The sequence below is a fragment of the Heterodontus francisci genome, unplaced genomic scaffold (genome assembly GCF_036365525.1).
Source record: "Heterodontus francisci isolate sHetFra1 unplaced genomic scaffold, sHetFra1.hap1 HAP1_SCAFFOLD_61, whole genome shotgun sequence".
Classification (NCBI taxonomy): domain Eukaryota; kingdom Metazoa; phylum Chordata; class Chondrichthyes; order Heterodontiformes; family Heterodontidae; genus Heterodontus; species Heterodontus francisci.
Genome location: NW_027141441.1, coordinates 10168691 through 10176938, shown reverse-complemented (window position 1 = coordinate 10176938; position 8248 = coordinate 10168691). Strand labels below are relative to the sequence as shown.

General features: G+C 45.3%; 1 non-coding gene across 1 annotated transcript; it reads left to right on the top strand.

The window, feature by feature from the left end:
* The first annotated feature begins 7906 nt into the window (after window positions 1–7906).
* Window positions 7907–7988, top strand: trnas-gcu (transfer RNA serine (anticodon GCU)). Its single transcript has one exon. It is a non-coding gene; the product is annotated as a tRNA-Ser (tRNA).
* Window positions 7989–8248: the final 260 nt, after the last annotated feature.

Below are 8248 nucleotides of genomic sequence, written 5' to 3'. Positions count from 1 at the left end.
GAGGAAGCGGCTGAATAGGAGACTTTGAGGCTGGAGCTCTCCCCCGTCGGCAACTCGCTCCAGGCCTCGACGCTTCCTCCCCTCAGCCGCTCGCTGAACACCTCGATGCTCCCCTGGACAATTGTTCCCCACTCGCGTCATCCAGCTCTATGGCCGCTTGCTCTCTGCCCCCCAACCCCCGCTCCAGCCGCCAGCTCTAGGCCATGCCACTTACCTCCTCTAGGCCACTCACTACTCACTCCTACGTCACACTTTGCAGCCCACCTTGCTTCTTCGGGCGGCGCGTGGAGACTGGACAAACGTGGGAGCAAGTGGCCGAGAGAAGGGAAGCAGCGCAGCCTAGAGCTAGTGGCTGGAGGGGAGGGGGGGTGGGGAGTGAGCGAACGACTGGAGAATGGGGTGACATGATCGGGAGACAATCGGCCAGGGAAGTAGGGGGGGGAGCAGCGAGGTCTGGAGCGAGCGACTATGGAGGGTGGAAGCGGCCGGTGCAAAGCAGGGGGAGAAAGCGAGTTGTGCCACCTAGTGGTTGCGTTGTCAGCAAACGCAGCCTTTATTGTCCATCCTTAATTGCCCTTGAGAAGGTGGTGGTGAGCTGCCTTTTTGGAGCTGCTGCAGTCCATGTGTTGTACGTAAACCCACAGTGCTGTTAGGAAGGGAGTTCCAAGATTTTGATCCAGTGACAGTGAAGGAATGGTGATATAGTTCCCAGTCAGGACAGTGTGTAACTTGGAGGGGAGCTTGCAGATGGTGGTGTTCCCATTCATCCAATATCCTTCTTGGTGGTCGAGGTTGGGGGTTTGGAAGGTGCTGTCGAAGGAGGCTTGGTGAGTTGCTGCAGTGCATCTTGCAGATGGTACACACTGCTGCCACTGTTCACTGGTGGTGCAGGAAGTGAATATTTAAAGTAGTGGATGGAGTGCTGATAAAGTGATCTGCTTTGTCCTGGATGGTGTTGAGTTTCTTTGGTGTTGTTGGAGCTCCACTCATCCAGGCAAGTGGGGAGTATTGCATCACACCCCTGACTTGTGCCTTGTAGATGGTGGACAGGAGGTGAGTTACTTGCAGCAGAATTCCCAGCCTCTGACCTGCTCTTGTAGCTACGGTATTTATATGACTGATCCAATTCAGTTTCTGCTCATTGGTAACCCCCCGGATGTTGATTGTGAAGGATTCAGCAATGGTAATGTCATTGACTGTCAAGGGGAGATGGTTAGATTCACTCTTGTTGGAAATGGTCATTGCCTGGCATTTTTGTGGCGTGCATGTTACTTGCCACTTATCAGTCCAAGCCCAATCTTGCCCAGGTCTCTCTACATGTGGACACGGACTGCTTCAGTATCTGAGGAGTTACTAATGCAACTGAACATTTTGCAATCATCAGTGAACATTTCCACTTCTGACCTTATGATGGAAGGAAGTTTATTGATTCTAGACAGATACATGAATGGGCAGGAAGAAAAGAGATACAGACCCTTAGAAAATAGGCGACATGTTTAGATAGAGGATCTGGAGGCCTGTTCCTGTGCTGTAATTTTCTTTGTTCTTTGTTTGTTCTTTGTTGAAGCAACTGAAGACGGTTGGGGCCGAGGACACCACCCTGAGGAACTCCTGAGCGATGTCTGGTACTGAGATGATTGGCCACCAACAACCAGCACCATATTCCTTTGCGCAAGGTATGACTCCAACCAGTGGAGATTTTTCTCCTTGATTGCCATTGACTTCAATTTTGCAAGGGCTCCTTGATGCCCTTGGCAAGAGCAGTCACTGTCACCTCACCTCACCTCCTGAATTCAGCTCTTCTGTCCATATTTGGGCCAAGGCCATAATGAGGTCAGGAACTAAGTGTCCCTGGCGGAACCCAAAATGAGCATTGGTGAGTAGGTTATGGCTGTGTAAGTGCTGCTTGATAGCACTGTCAACGACACCTTCCATCACTTTACTGATGATCAAGAGGAGGCTGATCGGGCAGGAATTGACCGGGTTGGATTTGTCCTGCCTTTTGTATACAGAACATACCTGGGCAATTTTCCACATTGCTGGGTAGATGCCAGTGTTGTAGCTTGGCGGGCGGTGTGGCTAGTTCTGGAGCACAAGTCTTCAGCACTGCAGCCAGGATGTTGTCAGTATCCAGAGCCTTCAGCCATTTCTTGATATCATGTGGAGTGAAGTGGATTTAGCTGAAGATTGGCACCTGTGATGCTGGGGACCTCAGGAGGAGGCCGAGATTGATCATCTACTTGGCACTTCTGGCTGAAGATGGTTGCAAATGATTCAACCTTGTATTTTGCACTGATATACTGGTCTCCCTTATGATTAAGGATGGGGATATTTGTGGAGCCTCGTCCTCCTGTTAATTGTTTAATTATCCACCACCATTCAGGACTGGATGTGGCAGGACTGCAGAGCTTTGATCTGATCTGTTGGTTGTGAGATCACTCAGCTCAGTCTATTGCATGCTGCTTCCGCTATATGACATGCAAGTAATCCTGTGTTGTCGCTTCACTCATTTTTAGGTCTGCTTGGTGCTGTTCCTGACATGCCCTCCTGCACACTTCATTGAACCACTATTGCTCCCTTGGCTTGATGGTAATGGTAGAGTGAGGGATATGCCAGCCCATGAGGTAACATATTGTGTTTAAATACAATTCTGCTGCTGATGATGACCCACAGTGCCTCATGGATGTCCAGTTTTGAGCTGACAGATCTGTTCATTTCTTCCCTCAGATATAATTGAAAAAAAAATTCTGAAGAAATGCATGAACTAAATAAAAAGGAGAGAGAAATAAATACTGACAAAATGGATGGCAGAATTTGGAAGGGAAAAAGATTTCAGTTTTATTATTGATGAGTGAGAGGAATATATCACACTTTGGGGCTTCTGGAAGTGGATTTCCTGATAATCTGGGGAATTGATCGGAAACTGCTTCATAGTTGGTGGAACAAATTCCCGCCCTTGGGGTGGAGCCAACAGCTGCATCCGTCCAATAACAGACAGAGTAGAAGTACTGTATCAGGCCTTGTTAACTCAGTTGGTAGTGCATGGGACTTTTAATCTCAGGGTCTTGGATTTGAGACCCTTGTTGTGTGGTTGTTCTTCCCTTTTTCAGTCTTCATCAGCAGAGAGTTCAAGGAGTGTTTGAAATTAAATTCAACAACATCACCAGATTTCAACTACTCCCATCCCGCCCCCTCCCAGTGTAATTGACAGGACTCTCAACCTCTGCCTTCCCCCTTCCCCTCCCTCCCAGATCTGCGACAGGGTTCCCCTTGTCCTCACTTTCCACCCCACCTGCCTCCACATCTAAAGGATCATCCTCCACCATTTCCGCCACCTCCAGCGTGATGACACCACCAAACGCATCCTCCCCTCCCCTGTCAGCATTCCGAAGGGATTGTTCCCTCCGCGACACCCTGGTCCACTCCTCCATTACCCCCAATACCTCGTCCCCTTCCCAAGGCACCTTCCCATGCAATCGCAGGAGATATAATACCTGCCCTTTTCCCTCCTCTCTGCTCATTATCTAAAGCCCCAAACACTCCTTTCAAGTGAAGCAGCGATTTACTTGTACTTCTTTCAATGCTGTATACTGTATTCACTGCTCACAATGCGGGCTCCTCTAAACTGGGGAGACCAAACGCAGATTAGATGGAACACCTCTGCTCACGCCGAAAGCATGATCCTGAGCTTCGGGTTGCTTGCCATTTCAACACTCTCCCCTGCTCTCATGTCAACATTTCTGTCTTTGGCCTGTTCCAGTGTTCCAGTGAAAATCAACCCAAGCTCGAGGAGCAGCACCTGACCTTTTGATTCGGCACTCTACAGCCTTGTGAATTGAACATTGTGTTCAATAACATCAGAGCATGACTGGTGTCAGGCAACCACAAGCATTAACACACTCTTTGCCTTTGTCCCAGGACAGCTTTGTTATTTAATCTCTCCTTCCCTCTGCACTATCAAACACCTTCCCCTTTGTTCTCTCCCACATGCCCCTCCCCGTCACTTGTTTAAAACCTAATTCTTTTCTAACCTGTGTCAGTTCTGATGAAAGGTCACAGACCAGAAACGTTAACTCTGTTTCTCTCACCACAGATGCTGCCAGAGCTATTGAGTATTTCCAGCACTTTTTGTTTTTATTTCAGATTTCCAGCATCTGCAGTATTTTGCTTTTATTGTGTCAGAAAGTCTTTCCTTGATTCAGGACTCTTACCTCTCTCCAGAATCTCTCTGCTAAAGATTGAACTTTATCTCATTTCACTCACAGCTCAGGGTCAGTGTGGCACAGTGGGACTTCTGGCTGTGTCCCACTTCACAATCCCTCAGTACTGAGAAAACAATGGGGAATATTACTCACATGTTGTGTTCTGTAACTTTTTACAAACACTTTAATGTATATATTGTCTTCCAAAGCAGTGACAGAATGGTGGCTTTAGTGTGTTGTTGAAATAGCTTTGTTGAGTTCGTGCTGTACTAACAGTTAAACAGTTCTTGGTTCAATCCCAGGTTTTGGCACTTTCAACCTCTCCTGTGTCTTTTTCTTTGGCTCCAATTGTCAAGCTGCATGATTTACTCTGAAATTAGCACCAGAGAACCAAGGCACCAGCGAGCATGAGGAGCTGAAATTAGCACAGATCAAATCCACTTAATATTTCTGACTGAAGATGGTTGCAAATGCTTCAGCTTCATCTTTTGCACTGACGTGCTCAGCACCACCATCATTGAGGATGTGAATGTTTTTGGAGCCTCCTCATCTTGTTAGTTATTTAATTATCCACCACCATTCACGACTGGATGTGGCAGGACTGTGGAGCTGTGATCTGATCCTGAGGGAGATATCCGTGTGTGGAGTGACGGGATGTATGGAGCGTGATCCTGAAGAGGGTGTCCGAGCCTGGAGTGGAAGCTTTCCGTGGAGGTACAGGAGTAGGTCATTCAGCCCCAGTGTTTTATAAAGGTTTAGCATAACTTATTTGCTTTTACTCTATGCCTCTATTAATAAAGCCAAGTGTCCTGTTTGCTCTTAGCAACCTTTTCAAACGTTGATCAAAAAAGATTGGTGGACATTGTCTCATTCTTCCTCCCAAACTGTATCACTTCACAAGTCTCTGTGTAAAATTTTATCTGTTGTGTGAAAGCCCATTTTACCAGTGTGTTTAAGTTCCTCTGAAGTGTGTTACTGTCACTGGCATAGGATGAAATTCACGAGCATTCTTTGATGCTATCTCCGTGGAAAGAGCAATCTTACACACGAGCTCAAATTGGGATTTAGTGTGTTTAGTATCTTTCCTCATCCACCAATATAAGCACAAATCTGTCTCATAATGTACGGTCTAAGAATGTGCCAATGTTGCAATGTGGTGATAAATTCTTCAGTGTCACAATGTACTCACCAACTGTTTCACTACTTTTCTGATTTCTGGATCCAAGTTTGTAGCTTTCCGCGATCTCTCGTGGCTTAGGGTTGAGCCTCACTTCAACGAAGAAACGGAAAATTATGATTTAAAGATTACACTGTCAATCATTCACATCTCTGTCTTCTCCTGAACTTCGAGTTCAAATTTGTTTGTGAAGTTGATTCACACGTTAAGACAGCACAGTCTTTGCCTTTGTGAAGGAAGTGATTTGGGAATGGCTGGTTGAAACTGCCCCTTCTTGCACAGAAATTCAGTGCAAATACTTGATCACTCACAATTTCCTTAAGAGAAATTTGTTCACAATCGCATTCGACACAGAAACGGCCTCAGCATTAATCTCACTGAAGCAGAATGTGACCGTGTTGTTTGTTTCAGAATGTTGTTGCCGTTATTTGTCGCTTTTAACCAAGACTGGGAGACAGGGCAAGGTTGATCCGAGGTTGGAATATATTATCATTCAGGAGCAAGAAAAATCAAAAGGAACAAAATAAGAAAACCCAGTCTCCGGATTTGAGAATCTGTAGATCCGCTTTGGGAAAGTGAATCAGAGCAGAATGAAGGGTGAACTGTCCAGAAGAGATGAAGACACAGCTCAGTCAACACGTTCCCCTGGTTTATGATGCTGGAACATTCCTCACACAGAAATGATTCAACCCAATGACAAACATTCTTACAGCTGATAATTTATGCTACTGATTTAAGGACTGTCTCATGTGGTTACCGAGTGACGACGAGAAGATATTAAACTTTGTTCTATTCAATCTAGCTGTGATAAAGTTTGAATTTTTCTCCCTTTTATAAACAGTATTTGAAGGGTCTCGGTAACAATGTTCAGTGTTGATGAGAGTGCGGTCTGGGTGAGAAGATGCTGAGTGTGACAGGGTCAGGACTGGATGCAGGAAGTTCTCTGACAGTCTCCCTCTATCTCTCTAATGGGTTTGAGTTGATTTACGACTGGTAGCTTTTATTTTACTTTTCTTATTTAGAGATATAGCCCCTTCGGCCCACCGAGTCTGTGCCAACCAGCAACCACCCATTTATACTAATCCTACATTAATCCCATATTCTCTACCACATCCCCACCATTCTCCTACCACGTACCTACACTGGGGACAATTTACAATGGCCAATTTACCTATCAACCTGCAAGTCTTTTGGAGGTGGGAGGAAACCAGAGCACCCGGCGGAAACCCACACAGACATAGGGAGAACTTGCAAACTCCACACAGGCAGTACCCAGAACTGAATCCTGGTCGCTGGAGCTGTGAGGCTGCGGTGCTAACCATTGCGCCACTGTGCTGCTGTTGGAGTTTTGATAAATGAAGGAAGTTCCCTCCAGCCATTTTTTTGGACAGACAGTGTGGTATAAGGATGTAAAGGGTTAATGCTGAAGATAGTGGGATCAACCCCTCCCACTGTCAGAGTGATGATAGAACAGTCACATGAGATGAAGTTTGGGAGAAGAGAGAGCAGCACCAAGGATGCTAGCTTAGCAGGCTTGATGAGAGTGTATAGAGTATTGTGCAAATTAGAAAAGAGTTCTTAGTTCTTTCAGCAGGAACTGCTCCAGAAAATATCGAGAAACTCACAATTTTATTATTCAGGAGTCGGAACACAGATATTAATTCCAAGTGACAGTTCTGGGACCAATTAACAAAAAAAGTAGAGAATAATATTGCTCACTGATTGAAATCCCCTAATGAGGAGACAGTTAAACAGGTGATCTTTTGGGGCATCCTTCGATCCAAGGATTCAGCAACATTTAATCTCCCTTTTTGGTGAAATTCTCTGTTATTTGCAACTTTTTTTTATCAGCTTTGATGGGCGAGTGAAAAAACTGAAAAGATTGAACAGTTCCATCCTTTCTTTTCTTCCTTCTTCTCTTCTTTCCATCAGTTTCTCTTTTCTGTCCCAGATCAATATAATGATGAGAATCCCAATTCAATCTGTTGTTTCTGGTGTTTTATCCATTCCAATCAAAATTTCAACATTCCAATCAAATCTATTTGTTATTCGACAGTGTCTCTCCATGTGTTTTATTCTGTTGTATTCTCTCACAGTCTGTTTGATGATCAATGTTACATCTCACTCTCTGTTCTGGTGAAGATCAGAAGCAGTGATATCTGTTTACACCACCCGACAAGTCGGCCTGATGCTGTGGCTCGCTGATCATGTGGGGTTAAAGCAATTCTTCCAGTCATTTGGTTCTGTTTTCATTTCATGAGAAATTCGGTCATCATGACTTCATCAGTGACCTAATGGTTCAGGTGTCTGAGTGATGTTAATCATGATGTGATGAAATGATTGTATGTTCCAGTCTTTCCGTGGTGGGTTTTCACACTGAGTAGAAACGTGTTGGACATGGTCTGGAAATGTTTCACACTGCTCCATTCCCAACTTCATTTACTGACAGAAGATATATTTCCATCATTCGACAGCTGGCTGCACAGCCAGAAGCTGTGCTGAAGGTGACAGCTATGTCTCTGCAACTGACAAGGTGGCCGAGAGGTTAAGGTGATGGACTGCTAATCCATTGTGCTTTGCACACGTGGGTTCGAATCCCATCCTTGTCGCTAGTTTATGTGCTGTTTCGTGTATTACTTATGTTGGGTGAGCTGATGTGTCAAGTCAGCCTCGAAACCTGTTCTTGTCAATGTCCAGACAGTGATTCCAGAATTTGTTATACTTTATTAAAATTGAGACAGACAATTGGAATTCTTCACCCAAACTGCACTGGAATGAAGATCAAATAGGGATCACGAAACGGAGCAGGATTTTCCTCCCCTCCTTCCTTCCATCATTACTTTCTCTGGATTTGCACCAAGTGAAAGAC